The 15092-nt window shown below is 39.6% G+C and overlaps 1 protein-coding gene across 2 annotated transcripts in view; it reads left to right on the plus strand.

Annotated features, from left to right (window-relative positions):
* abr (ABR activator of RhoGEF and GTPase) overlaps nt 1–15092 on the plus strand; it is a 453886-nt gene that overhangs the window by 106993 nt on the left and 331801 nt on the right. The gene's annotated exons all lie outside the window — the stretch shown is intronic.

Below are 15092 nucleotides of genomic sequence, written 5' to 3' on the forward strand. Positions count from 1 at the left end.
TTTTAAGTTTGCCAAACATGGGCGCTGTGAAAATGTGTGTGTCTGTTCCTCATCAATCATCTTTTCTGTGCAAAATCAACTGGGTGGGATGCATGCGTGAGCCAGACACAGATCCCCTCACACTCTCCATCACAGCCACCGATCAGCTGTATACACCCTCAGAGGAATCAGGAAATACATACTTTGAGATATTTAAAGCTGATGTATGGCAGTTATTATGTTAAAATACTTTCTAATTTGCAGATGTCTTTCCTTTACTCTCCTCCCTACAGTGTCTTCCCTATTTTTCATCTTTAAATATGATATTACGTTTGGCACGTTGGTACGTACACTTTTGATGAAATTTTGGTCATGTGGAGATATTTGTCTCTCTTGTGCAGTCTCTTTCCCTTCCTCTGGAAGACATTTAGCAATTAGTCCTTCTGATTACATTAGCAATCATCTTCATGTCATAATGTCTGTCTTCAGCAGATATGATGGGTGTAGAGTGCATGTGTGAGCAGGAGTGTACTCAAAATGACTGAATTCATGATACTAGATTGGAAGATGGATAGTCTTTTGGAACATTTATTGTCAAATGAGTGTTTGTTAACTTTTAAGCAATTACAGAATACATTCTGCATGGGAAAAGGGATTTTGGTGTTTGCTAACATTGTTTAGGAGTTTTGATACATCATGAATATTTTGTGTGCTTTTTCCTAGCAAAGACAAACTAGATTTAAATATAAACTACTTTTTAAAAGTTTGGGTTAACTAAGATCTTTTTAAAGAAACTATTACTTTTTATCAGCCAGGGTGCATTAAATTGATCAAAGTGTCAGTAAAAATATGTATAAATGTTACAAAAGATGCTTCTATTCTGAACCTTCTATTCATGAAAGAAAAAATAATAATCAAGGTTTCCACAAAAACATAATGAGCAGCACTGTTTTCAACATTGATAATCAGAAGAAATGTTTATTGAACATCACATCAACATATTAGGATGGTTTCTGAAGGATCATCATGTGACACTGGAGACTGAAAAGTCAGCTTTGATCTCATGCCAAAACATGAATATATTGTTTTTCTTTTAATTGTAAAAAAAAAAATGTTTCACAGTGTTACTTTTTACTGTATTTTTGATCAAATTAATATAACCTTGCAGAGCATAAGAGACTTATCTTACTTATAAATCAGTTCAGATTCTGTCAAAGTGAACTTGTCTTTGGCTACTAAATGTTTTTGAAAGTTTGTGAAAAGATTTGTTTGTGAAAGATTTCTACTAGGGTTGGTCTATTTTATTTTAGGTGCTAGTATGCTAATTCAACTCAGATCTGGCTGGAGTCAGACTTTTGATTGTTGGCAAGTCTTGTGTACATTGTAGCCTATATTCTTCCCAAGGACTGTCCACTTAGACAGGAAGTGAATCTGAAATCGATACTACCACAGCAGACTGAGGTGCAACAAAGTGGTGTCTCATTCAGATGATGACATAGCAGTCTTTGTGAATGTTATATAGACAACAATAAACAAAGTAGGACCATTTGCATAGACCTTTCATCAGAAAGTAATACTTACTGATGTTTTCTTTGCCATTTTGGTGTGCAGTATGTATCAAACGCTTTGTGAAAGGATCGTGGGCAAACGCCAAAGCTAATTCTATCACGGTTTGTTGACAGTATTTTCAGAACATAATGGCCCTCATTTATCAATCTTGCGTAGAAACGGGCGTATATGTTGGCGTAAGATTATGCTTACACTCCTCTCACCGCCTGATTTATGAAGCTGTGCGCACCTCTGAAATCCAGGCGTACGCAAAACCTGCCCTTGATAAATGCCGCGGCTGAAAACGATTGTCATTAGAATAACACGCCCCTATATATTCAAGTCTCTGCCTCCCCCACGCCCTCATTTTACGCCATGGACACACGGAAGACGGCAAAGAAGCGAAACTTCTCTGACGTGGAGATCGAGACCATCACCAGGGAAGTGGAAAAAAAACGAAAGTGTTTTATTTGGGAGTTTAAGCAATGGGATTAAAGGCGTCCACAAAAAGGTGTACGGTGGAAATCCAGTTTAAATAGCTGTTTTGAGAAATTGAGAATGAGAAATTACCTATCACAATTCATTATTTTACAGCTCGTGTTTTGAAATAATTAGCATTTAATATCGTATCACGTCACATGTATTGGGGTGTACAATAGTGATGATGATGTGATGTGGAGTACATTCATTCACATTAATATAATTGCATGACAATTTGTAAGATTCTTATTATTATTATTATGATTTGTATTATTAATGACGCTTATTGTTATTTAGAAGAAGAATGTCGTTATTATTATTTATTATATTATTATTTAAAAGAAGAAGAATGTCATTTTTATTATTTTGTCAATCTGAATTATTTTCAGTCCCATTCCGTGCGCAGCTGCCGGGCCTAACCTCGAATCGTCAGGTAAAGCGCACAGGCTCGCAACTGGAATACATATGCCTACAAATCAAATGCTTTGGTAAAGTCACACAAATTAAACATTGAAGTCCATGTTGCACAAAAATAAACACTAAAGTTTATAATTACTTATTACCTCTGGTGATTTGTAATAATTGCAGAGAATGTCTGTGATCTTAATCCCGTGCGAATCGGCCATGTCTGTAATATGTAAAGTAAAAATTCCCCCGCAAATGACCTACCATATTTCGCCAAACACCGAGGTCCTGTGATAACATTAATCCCGTGCGAATCGGCATCTCTGGGATTTGGCCGGGATTAGGCGGATCGTATATAATTTTTGCAAGGTTTTTGTGTCCTGTGCGCATTTCTATCTTTATCTTTCACGAAGAATGGAGCTAGGCTGCATATAATGCGCACCGTTATGAATTCCTGTGCGGCCGCGCGGATTAGGCTATACTACTTTCACTTTAGAATGAGCACCAATTTGGGAGTAAATTGCTTGAATGGTGTGTTTAATATTATTCTTAATGAAAAACACAAAAACAGAACAGTACAATGACAACTCGCTTAAATGGGCACTTTTACATTTAGCTAGAAAATGAATCTTCCGTCGTATATTGTTATTATATTGCTCAGTTACGTTTTTAATTGCGTCTGTTCTCTAACTGAACGAAATTATTTTTATTACTATAAAACAATCAAAATGATATCGATACGACTGTTTATAATTTCATACAGCTATATCTATAACGAAAACACATTTTCAAGTCTTTACATCATATCCGGGAGAGTCAGTAAATTCGAGTAAAATCACAGCTTATCTCGTGCGAATGTGCCAAGCAAAATTCAGATGTGGGGGAGTCATTTCTAAATCACACGAGGTCCCCAGATAATAGCCTACTTATCCCGTGCGAATAGGGCTTTAGTTGTTGTTGTTGTTGTTTTTTTACAGTGGGTCATAATATAGCATATCTTTGTCAGGAATTGTTTTTCTGCGCATTTTCGCACTAACTCAAAACGTGCGTACACCACCTCCTGAGCTGGCGTAGGATTTGAGCGTGCCGTACGCCAACGTCCATATTGATAAATCTCAAAGTCACCGTGGTTTTGGGTGTACGCCAGGTGTACGCTGGAAATTTGGTGTACGCACTTTTGATAAATGAGGGCCACTGCCTTTATCTTACTCATATTTTCGCCACAGAAAATATTATTTCTGCTTTTCATGAATTTGTACCTGAAACATTGTGTTCCTGTAATAGTAGGAAATTAAGTGGTTACATTTGATGTAAAAGAACAAAAAGCTCATAAAAGTATGAAACGTGAAAAGTATGTTTTGTATTGAAAGGTTTTTTGACCAGGTATCAGAAGTCACTTACACTGGTATTCCCCAAATAATATTTAACAGTTGCATAAAGTAAAAAGAGCCCAGAATTAGCTATCAAGTTGTAAGAGATGCTTTAAACTCAACTCAATAAGGAACTATTTTTAGACACCAACACACTATGACCTATTTAAATACTTATTTTGCATATGTGGTATCTTTTCCTCCATAATTAGATGTCAGGATACACAATAAGATGTTTATTTACTCTCCATACTGGCTTACAGCAGTTTGAAGTGTATATGTTAATATGACATTCTTGGGATGTTTCCGTTGTTTCTTTATCCATTATAAATGGCATCTTCAAACCCACTTGCATGCCTATAAATAGAGCTTTTTTCATATTCAGGAGCCACTCATTCTCATTCAACCAGTGACTGCATTGAAGAATCTCAAGTTGTCATGGCAGCCTGGGCACTCGGTATGGAAAGAAGCTGCTGATTGACAGTGATGGGGCTAAAGGGTAGCTGGCTGTCCATCAGGAGGGATCCGCGTGTCTTGGTGTGTTTGTGCAATGTCTGTTGGTTTAATTGATAAGAGCTGATGATGAGGGAATATGGGAGTGTATGTAAAATGCTGTAAGGTCATTAGAAGTTTTATCAATACAAAGGTGTGGAAAAGTTCTTCAAACCTCGTCCTTTACAATAGTTCAGTTGGTTAACATTAGGTAAAGCATTTATGTATTAAGCCGCAATAAACAATACTTGTAAAGCATTTATTAATCTAGGTAATAATAAAGATAATAATACATTTTTTAACATGTCAAGTTGTATAAATGAACGAGGAACAAACATGAATTAACAATAAACAATAGTATATTTATATATAAATTAGCTTTAACCTAATAAATGCTGTTACAATTTTGTTGTACATTCATTGTTTGTTTATGATACCTAATACCTGAACTAATGTTAAAGAACCTATTTTATAAAGTGTTTCTGGTAAAATTGACAGTGTAGTTTACGTCAATGTCCACTATTGGGTAACTTGTGAATACACGTAATGTGTACACTTAAGTGCATTCTAATACTTTGCCATTTACAACCCCAAATCAGAAAAAGTTGAGAAAGTATGGAAAACGCAAAAAAAAAGAAGTGATTTCTAAATTTACTTTGACTTGTATTTCATTGCAGACAATATGAACACAAAATATTTCATGTTTTGTCTGGTCAACTTCATGTCATTTGTAAATATGCATCCTTTCCTGTCATTCAGACCTGCAACACATTTCAAAAAAAGTTGGGACAGTAAAGCATTTACCACTTTGTAATGTTGCCATTCCTTTTCACAACACTTAAGACGTTTAGGGACTGAAGACACCAAGTGATGAAGTGTTTCAGTCCCATTCTTCCTGCAAACAAGTCTTAAGGTGGGCAACAGTACGGGGTCTTCGTTGTCGCATTTTGCGCTTCAAAATGCGCCACACATTCTCTATTGGAGACAGGTCGGGACTGCAGGCAGGCCAGTCAAGTACCCGTACCCTCTTCCTCCGCAGCCAGGACTTTGTAATGAGTGCAGAATGTGGTTTTGCATTGTCTTGTTGAAATATGCATGGACGTCCCTGGAAAAGATGTCTTCTTGAAGGCAGCATATTATGCCCCAAAATCTCTATGTACTTTTCAGCATTAATGGTGCCTTCACAGAAGTGCAAGTTACCTTTGCCAAGGGCACTGACACAACCCCATACCATGACAGACCCATGGACTTGTTGCTGGTAACAGTCTGGATGATCCTTTTCTTCTTTGGTCCGGAGCACACGGCGTCCATTCCTCCCAAAAAATACCTCAAATACTGATTCATCTGACCACAGTACACGTTTCCACTGTGTGATGGTCCATCCCAGATGCCTCCGAGCCCAGAGAAGTCGACGGCGCTTCTGGACACTGTTAACATAGGGCTTCCTTTTGGCACAGTACAGTTTTAACTGGCATTTGTGGATGTAACTACGTATTGTGGTACTTGACAAAGGTTTGCCAAAGTAGTCCTGAGCCCATGTGGTGATATCGCTTATAGATGAATGACGATTCTTGATGCAGTGCCGCCTGAGGGATCGGAGATCACGGTTGTTCACCTTAGGCTTGCACCCTTGTCCTTTACGCACTGAAATTCCTCCAGATTCCTTGAATCTTTTATTTATGTTATGCACTGTTGAATGTGAAATATCCAAATCTCTTCCTATCTTTCTTTGAGGAACATTGTTTTTAAACATTTCAATAATTTTCTCACGTATTTGTTGGCAAACTGGCGATCCTCTGCCCATCTTTGCTCCTAAAGGATTAGACCTTTCTTGGATGCTGCTTTTGTACCAAATCATAATTACAATCACCTGTTGACATCACTTGTTACAAATCACATCATTATTTAACCATTTTACCTCATTACTAGCCCTAAATTGCTCCTGTCCCAACTTTTTTTTGAAATGTGTTGCAGGTCTGAATGACAGGAAAGGATGCATATTTACAAATGACATGAAGTTGACCAGACAAAACATGAAATATTTTGTGTTCATATTGTCTGCAATGAAATACAAGTCAAAGTAAATTTAGAAATCACTTCTTTTTTTTTTTTTTTTGCGTTTTCCATACTGTCCCAACTTTTTCTGATTTGGGGTTGTAAAAAAATGTGGAGTCAGATGGGGAACTGATATATAGGAACTTTTTAATTATGTAATCCTATTATAGTATATTAAACATGTTGTTAAAAAATACAAACAAAAAAGAAAGTAAATATACTGTATTGTGTGGAAAAAAACAATATCTGAGAAAAGTGTCATGCCGCTCGTGATGGAGTGACCTTGCAGTGGAGAGATGTTGGAGAAAGACAAAATAATGACAGTTTAAAAGTTAAAGAAAGGTCCCATGATGTGGATTTTTCAATTATTTTATAATGTTTCCTGAGGTGTACTTATATTGTTAATATGATTTTTACATCATAAAATGTAATAAATTAGAAATCAAAGGCATTTTTCTATCCTGATTTTAGCCCTCTGGCTTGAATGCTCTATTTAAGGGCCGTGTCTGCTGTAAGACTTCAGAGTAGAGGTCTTCACGGGTCCAAAAATTCATACCCGAACCCGAAGAGACCCGTAATGTGCTTAACGGAACCGACCCGGACCCGTCTATTATTTCAAAAGCTGGACCCGGACCCGTGAAGATCCGAGAAATGCCAAAAACGTAGTACCCGGAACCGACCTGGACCCGTCTATTATTTAAAAGCTGGAACCGAACCTGGCGTGAAGACACAGACCCGACTGGACCCGTTTGTCACATATTCCACAATAACTGATATTAACAAGTCAATAAACAAGTTATGAAAAATATAACTTTTTGTCTTACCTAGCCGTCGTCTCCCTTCCTTGTAACGTTACTTGTGATGCATTACATCCTTGCCAAAAAGTTAAATCCATGTTATTCCTCTCTTGTTATTCCAAGCATGCTTAATTCACTCATCATTTCAGCTTTAAAAGTCCACTTTATGTCACGGTGACGGATGACAAATGCGTCTTTGCAGATTTGCATTTCGACTCGAGTTAACTCGCATAATAACTTTGACTGTTTGCCTTTTTGAACTATAATAGCGATTGCTCGTTCGGTGGCCGCTGACGTCCGCATTATTTATTTGCTATAATCTCTGTGAGCGAGCCTGACCACCAAAACTTTAAGAAATAAGACGGTTCATTCATATTATTATTAAAGTCAATCACAGCGGAAGCTCGGGTTGCCATAGAAATGACACGCGCTTGATACTGCGCACATGCGCGGTGGCTGGAGCAACCTGAAATATGAGCTTTTTTACGCAATTTGAGCATCATAGAAAACATTTGTGACAGTTCAACTGAGATTTTGTTGCTGATTTTAAATATATTATTTAAATATAATTTCAAATCAAACTTCAACAGTGCGTCACACGTAGACAGCACTTACTTTTTTCTCATGTTTGTCCACAATATGCATGAAGGATGCCCGGACAGAAGAGGTGCCGTGGGTTTAACTTCTTTATATTCGTTGTTTTTTAGCTTTTTTCACACATCACTCATGAAGGTAACCATTATTATTACCGTGCGCTTGCAGAGAGAGCGAGCGAGCGAGAGAGAGAGAGAGAGCGAGCGCGTGAGGCGAGCGAGCAAGAGAGAGAGAGATCGCTCGTGTTTTTCTTCTTTCTTTTTTTTAAACCTTATTTCCCGGCTCACACTTTTCTTATCCTAATTTTACAGTTGCAAGTTACAAAAAACACACAAGCAGTGCTGACTGACTCTGATCACGGGCAGGTGTTCTCCGAGTCCGGATCGACTCGGGTATTGCACACAATGTTAAACAGACCCGGGACCCGTAGTAATAGATTGGGACCCGACCCGGACCCGGCTGATCATTTAAAATATAGACCCGAACCCGTACGGGTCCCGGGTCGGGTCCCGGGTCCACGGGTCTCGGGGGCTCCGTGAAGACCTCTACTTCAGAGTAAACGCCCACTGTTGTGATTGGCTGACATCTTTGCATTTGAAATGCGTATTACGTGGAAACCCTCTCGAATACTTTTACTACATTTTTTTTTTTTTTTTACTATTACAGCTGTCGAGATTAACGAATCGTGAAAGTGTTGATTATAGCATTATTTTTTATATCTTTTCCCATCACATGAAAGGCTGCAGTGATGAGCATTGAGTAGACAGACAGTCTGTTTATCGCTTGAATGCAGTGATCTTGTCATTCCAACGCTATTTCTCTCACAAAATGGTTTCACCACAACTAAAACAGCAAACACAATATCGATATGAATACAGTAAGAGCTTAGCTGTGCAGCACAACATTCATTCATTATAACGTCTATTTTGGCAAGTGTGCAGATATACTATCGACGTGTTATTGACAGCTTCGAACATTATTAAAATAGAGTGTTCTTTGATCGCTCTCTGTAGTTTAATCACAATTTAAATAACAGATTTGTTTTAATGCTAATAAGAGAAACAATGTAAAGTTGATCGTTTAGTCACTGGCTTCATTCACTGATGCATAAACAGTATTATTTAAATGATTTAGAAAGAAAGTCTGTGTGAACTTGGATAATTAGCTACACATCTTGGTTTACACCTATCGGCCATTCTAGCCACTGGGGGACCATAGGCAGGCTAGGGGAACTCATATTAATGTTTAAAAAACCTAATAAAGTGAAATTTTCATTTCATGGGACCTTTTAAGGACTGCAAAATTTTTTTTTGATTCAGACCTGAATCAATTAGATTTTTGAACCTGACTCGTTTAAACGAGCAAACTTGAAAAAGTCACTTTGACTTGTGTGCAAGTTTTAGCCAAATCAAAAGCATTAAAACATTTCCTTGATTGTGGTAACCATGCATTTATAATGCATGGCCGATCTCATGGCTTTAAAAGCAGATTATTTTGTGAGGTCTCTGAAAGGGAATGTAGTGTGACAGTAAGCAGATATGCGTGTTTAATTTCATTCATATCATGAAAGGCTCAAGCAGTAATCAGTGTTGATATGGTGTTTTAACAGGGCTGTGCGGTGGTAAGAACGCTCTTTCATACAAAGACTGGACTGCTGATCTTTCCAACCAGCTGTTATTATGGAATGCGGACTGTAATAGTAAACAACTGTAACAGGCTTTTACTGTTTATGCCTGAACACTTCTACTTGTCTTTTAGAAAATTATTTAAAATAAAATTTTACACATAAACTTCAGATCACTCAAGAAATAGAACTGCACTCTACATAATTTCCAAGACATTACAGATGTTGCCTAGAAATATGTGGATTTTTGTAGCACCTTTTACTTTTAGTGGACAGTTTAAATTAAAACACTAGTATCCACAGAATAGCAGCTACCAAGAACACCATAACAACTAAGTTTTTGCTTTGGTATTGAAATTTGCCATGTACAGTACACACTGTCAAGCTTCAAGAGTGACAACTGCATTTAAGTAAATCCCCTAAATTTCAGTTCTGTGTGTGTGTACAGAGCACGTTGTCTCAAATATTATAGTGACAAAAGACTCCTTATGTTCTGCAATTTTAACTAAAGTACTGTTGTGGTGTGAAAGGTGTTGTGTATATGCTTGGAAGGCTGCTTCATAGTGCATGCTCTTGCAGTGTTGCCATGTCCTCTTATTATAAGCGTTCTTGGGCTTGGCTCATAAAGTGATCAGGTTAATGGAGTAATTAAAGTGGGCAGGTGCGGGTCACAATATTATGGTCTTATTTTTTATATAAAGCGGTTCGATTGATTTCGGTTTATTAGGGGCTCATTTTTGTTCGGCAACCTGAATGAGTCAAGGCTAGTACCTCTTACCCTGTGATAAACCGCATTTACATCTCTGATGTACTTTTAAATATGTCATTAACAAATAGTTGTTGAGTTCGGTTCCATAGACACTGCATATAATTTTTGTAACTGCGGTTGTCACTACCTGCATTTTTCAGTTAATTTGGTTGTAGCATGTATTCGTCACTCCCGTAATATTGCTGACCTGTGTATATAGAACGGGTGTACAGAACGTGATTAAGCACAAAAAGGAGAATTTAGTTGCAGCATGTACGTGGCTGTAAAGATGGAGCGTGGGATGAGTCCAAGATGTAAAAAAGCGAGGAGAAAATAAACATATCCAGCGGTGCAAGTATATTTTTTACAGTGAATACTATTTACAAAAACAGAAATAAACAAAAAGTACTGCTACCTTAAACAAAACATCATGTGTATTTATTGATTATATTGTGTTTATTATTTATTATTTATTGTCTATATTGTGTATTGTTGTTTTGATTAAGGTGTACTTTTTGTTTATAAATGTTTTTGTTTGTTGTGGTGGCCCTATAAAGTAGTACAACAAACAATGTTTAGGTTTGCTTCTACCTTCCTGGAAACCGCACATCACATAAAACAGGTTAGACAAACAAAACAACCAGTAATATGTAAATGTATGCGTGTATGCAATCGTGTGAGTTATGGCAGGGAGATGGATGGTTGGAGGATTTGCTTCTGATTGCTATCCAAAAATTTGGTACATTATTTTATTAGAATACAAAGTTACATGGGTTAAAAACAATGACAACAATAAAAAAAATCATGGTGAAAAGCAAATGTCTCAAACTAATGTTTTTCTGCCTATTTTGTATGAACAGTATGAACCACTGTTCATATGCACTTCGGCCTCTTGTTTACCTTGAATTGTATTTCCATATATTTAAATAAAACTTTTTCAAAGGTTCCTACTTGTTACATCCCTCACGTGTGTGTGTGCGCATGTTTTGTTCCTCTGATAAGATGAGGTCTGGTTGGTACTGTGTTCAGTGTACCATGTAAGGTTTAGGATAGTGTCCACATGGCTTTCTTCTTCGAGGCTGTTTGTGTTTTGCGATCTATCATTTCACCACACGGTAAGACGGATCAAGTATGTACTGTATGTGACTGTGTGTGTTCAGTATTTTTTTTTACATGTCTGAATTTGGGCAATTGCACCTATTTGACTCCATCTAATAAGAGTAATTACTTTTATAGACTCAATGTCCCATGTTGTTTTGGTTAAATGCTTTTACTTTTTGCCCCCACACTATGTGGGATCTTTGTAAATCTCTTTAAAACATCCCTCATACTGTCAGATTTATATTGGATTTTCTTCCCCATGTATCCATAGCTACAGAAACCAGTTGCTTAAATCCCATAATACAGTCAGTATATGTATAAGGAGCCACATGCGACTGCAGTATCTCTCTGCCAAAGCCGCACTTCTACCATGAAGACTCGGGAGACCAGATAAAGTATGATAACACCACAAGTTTATTAGCAGACCAGCAAGTATTAAATTAGAGGTTCTTTGGCGTAGGCCCCGTCCGTAGCGCTCGTCACGAGGGTAACGGACTCTGCATTTCCTGCCTGAAGATGAAGGCAGGGGAGCAGCCGACCCCCGGGAGGTAAAGACAGGGACCGACCTGGTGGTGGTGGGGAGGATGGAGGCAATGCTGGCGTCAGCATCTGTGAACTCAGACATGTGTTAATTACCGATCTTTTATACTCTGAGAATTATGACTTGATTGGATAGGTCTGAATGTGATAAGTGACGTAACATTGAATCTTCCAGCCAGAACATGCGCATAAGCTTCATTTCTACCCTGAAGACTCGGGAGACCAGATAAAGTATGATAACACCACAAGTTTATTAGCAGACCAGCAAGTATTAAATTAGAGGTTCTTTGGCGTAGGCCCCGTCCGTAGCGCTCGTCACGAGGGTAACGGACTCTGCATTTCCTGCCTGAAGATGAAGGCAGGGGAGCAGCCGACCCCCAAAAATTGGTGGAGGAAATTAGTTCCTCCAGGACGGGACCTACTCACCCCCAAAAATTGTAAAAGAATTGTATACTCGCCCGTCGTAAATGCTGCGATTCCTTGAACGGCCACAGATGGGCCTTGATCAGCCAGGTAGAGACAAAAGCCTTGAACGGCCGCAGACAGGCCTTGATCAGCCAGGTAGAGACGAAAGCCTTGAACGGCCGCAGACGGGTCTTGATCAGCCAGGTAGAGACAAAAGCCTTGAACGGCCGCAGGCGGGTCTTGATCAGCCAGGTAGAGACGAAAGCCTTGAACGCCCACAGACGGGTCTTGATCAGCCAGGTAGAGACGAAAGCCTTGAACGGCCACAAGACAGAGCCTTGATCGGCCGCATGGAAATGAAGGCAACGTTAGGCCACCTGGAGACGAAGGCCACGTTAGGCTGCATGTAGACGAAGGCCACCTGGAGACGAAGGCCATCTGGAGACGAAGGCCATCTGGAGACGAAGGCCACCTGGAGACGAAGGCCACATTAGGCCACCTGGAGACGAAGGCCACGTTAGGCCGCATGTAAACGAAGGCCACGTTAGGCCGCATGTAAACGAAGGCCACGTTAGGCCGCATGTAAACGAAGGCCACCTGGAGACGAAGGCCACGTTAGGCCGCATGTAGACGAAGGCCACGTTAGGCCGCATGTAGACGAAGGCCACGTTAGGCCACCTGGAGACGAAGGCCACCTGGAGACAAAGGCCACGTTAGGCAATTGACAAAGAATAAGAGCTATAGAGACTGACAAACGGCATGAGTAATAATCTGAGAATGTGACGCTGTGACACCACCACCAGTATTTGCATAAGAATTACTTAGAATATGGACATTGAACATGCAATAGATATGGATATAATAATAATAAATAATAATAAACAGAGGGAATTGTTATGCTACTGCAAAAGCCGCGTAGGCTGTATGGACTGCCACGTTGGCCAAATATTCAATGCCTCCATAGGCCATGGTACGGAGAGCTGCGTAGGCTGTATGAACTGCCACGTTGGCCATATATTCACTGCCTCAATAGGCCGGGGTACGAAAAGCTGCGTAGGCTGCATGTTCTGCCACGTTGGCCATATATTCACTGCCTCAATAGGCCGGGGTACGAAAAGCCGCGTAGGCTGTATGTTCTGCCGCGTTGGCCATATATTCACTGCCTCAATAGGCCATGGTACAGAGAGCTGCGTAGGCTGTATGACTGCCACATTAGCTGTGTATACTGCCTCAATAGGCCGGGGTACGAAAAGCCACGTAGGCTGTATGACTGCCACGTTAGGTCGTATATACTGCCTCGATAGGCCGGAGTGCAAAAAAAAAACCCACATAGGCTGTATGACTGCCAAGTTAGGCCGTGTACAGCCTTGATAGGAGAGGGTACAAGAAAGACGCGGCGACTGAGAATGATAAGCCAGTGTGCAGAGAAGGCTGCGATAGCCCATAGTGAGGAGAAGACAGCGTGGGTGCATGAGTTGGTCTCGATAGACCCCATGAAAAAGTATTAGGAGTTAAATGATAAACTGTAACTTACCTGATGCTTGTCAAGACACGTAGGCAATCTTAGATTACCTGAAGGTTTGCTCATTCTATAATATTAGAATGCTGACGACCATCTTGACCACCAAACAATCCTGCGTTCAGTTGCTGTTGTAGCAGCACATAACCCTGAATGAATGTCCGGTATACTGAGGAGATGGTCTGTAGGTCTGTCTCTAGTTGAGTTAACCACCTTGATATGGGAGAGCGTTGGGGAATATAAAAATTGCAGAATGATTAGGGGTGCAGGGATGTGCTTAGAAATATCCTCTTTTACCGAGAAGAAGGCCACGCTGATGAAGCCGCAGTAGGCCACAGAGATGAAGGCTACAATAGGCCACCTGGACAGAGACCACGTTAGGCCACAGAGAAATTCATGAAAGGCATAGAGACTGACGAAAACAGGATTAATGAGTAGTAATGAAGGAGAAAACATGCCACCGCCAGTATTTGCATGAAAATTATTACTTGAAGTTGCTGAGTGTTTGAGTCAGATCTTGCTTGTACTATAATGCGGAGGATGACCATGTACACGGCACCTTGATAGAGTATGCGGACTCCACGCATTGAGCTGCGTTCGTAGCAGCCCCAATCCAAAGAATGACCTAGGCATAGAGGAGTTGGGGAACTGCAGTTCTTAGCATCTGCAGTTGGAGGATTCGAAACCATTGGGCGTGACTCCAGCTCACAGCTAGATAGAACACCATCTAACCATCAGAACCTGTTGAGAGAACCCGCAGAAGAAAATAAACCAGAACAGCATGACAAATACATAACTGACAATTGAAAACCAAACAAATGCCCTTGCGGAAGGATAAGAATGTTTTAGAAGACGCTTTACTAGCTAATAAACCATAGCTGGCTATAGAACCCTGCAAAGCAACCGAACCAATGAAAAACATTAATCAATGTGAGAGTCATCGTTTGATAACCTGAGCCAAGTTCATACTGTATGATGAATTTTTTTTTTTTTTTTTTGTCTGTCCACGTTTGGCAGTCTGAGACAAATATCGCAATCCTAAATTCTTTTGACCATAGGTTAAAATCTTGTGTCTTTGATAACATGTTTGACATACTCACCAACAGCCATGATAAAATTGTAACCTGAAGTAAATTAAACAAATGTGAGTGGGTTGATGTAACCTCCAGACAAATTCTTGTGCGTTTGATTATCATGCAGTCTGACATTAATGCAGCGGAGTTCCCACAGTGTGACATCAGGATCACAGTCTGAAAAGCAACGATTCACAATGATTATAAGCCGCACCGTGTGTGCCAGCTTTGGTGACGAGAAAAACAAAAAGCTCACTGCGAGAGAGCTCGTCATTTGCAGAAATCAGTACGCATGTGCAGACTTTGTCAAACAGTCACACTATATTTACTCCCCGTATATTGTGTTAGTCTCGATAGACTGA

Source organism: Gobio gobio (genome assembly GCF_949357685.1).
Source record: "Gobio gobio genome assembly, chromosome: 4".
NCBI classification, from domain to species: domain Eukaryota; kingdom Metazoa; phylum Chordata; class Actinopteri; order Cypriniformes; family Gobionidae; genus Gobio; species Gobio gobio.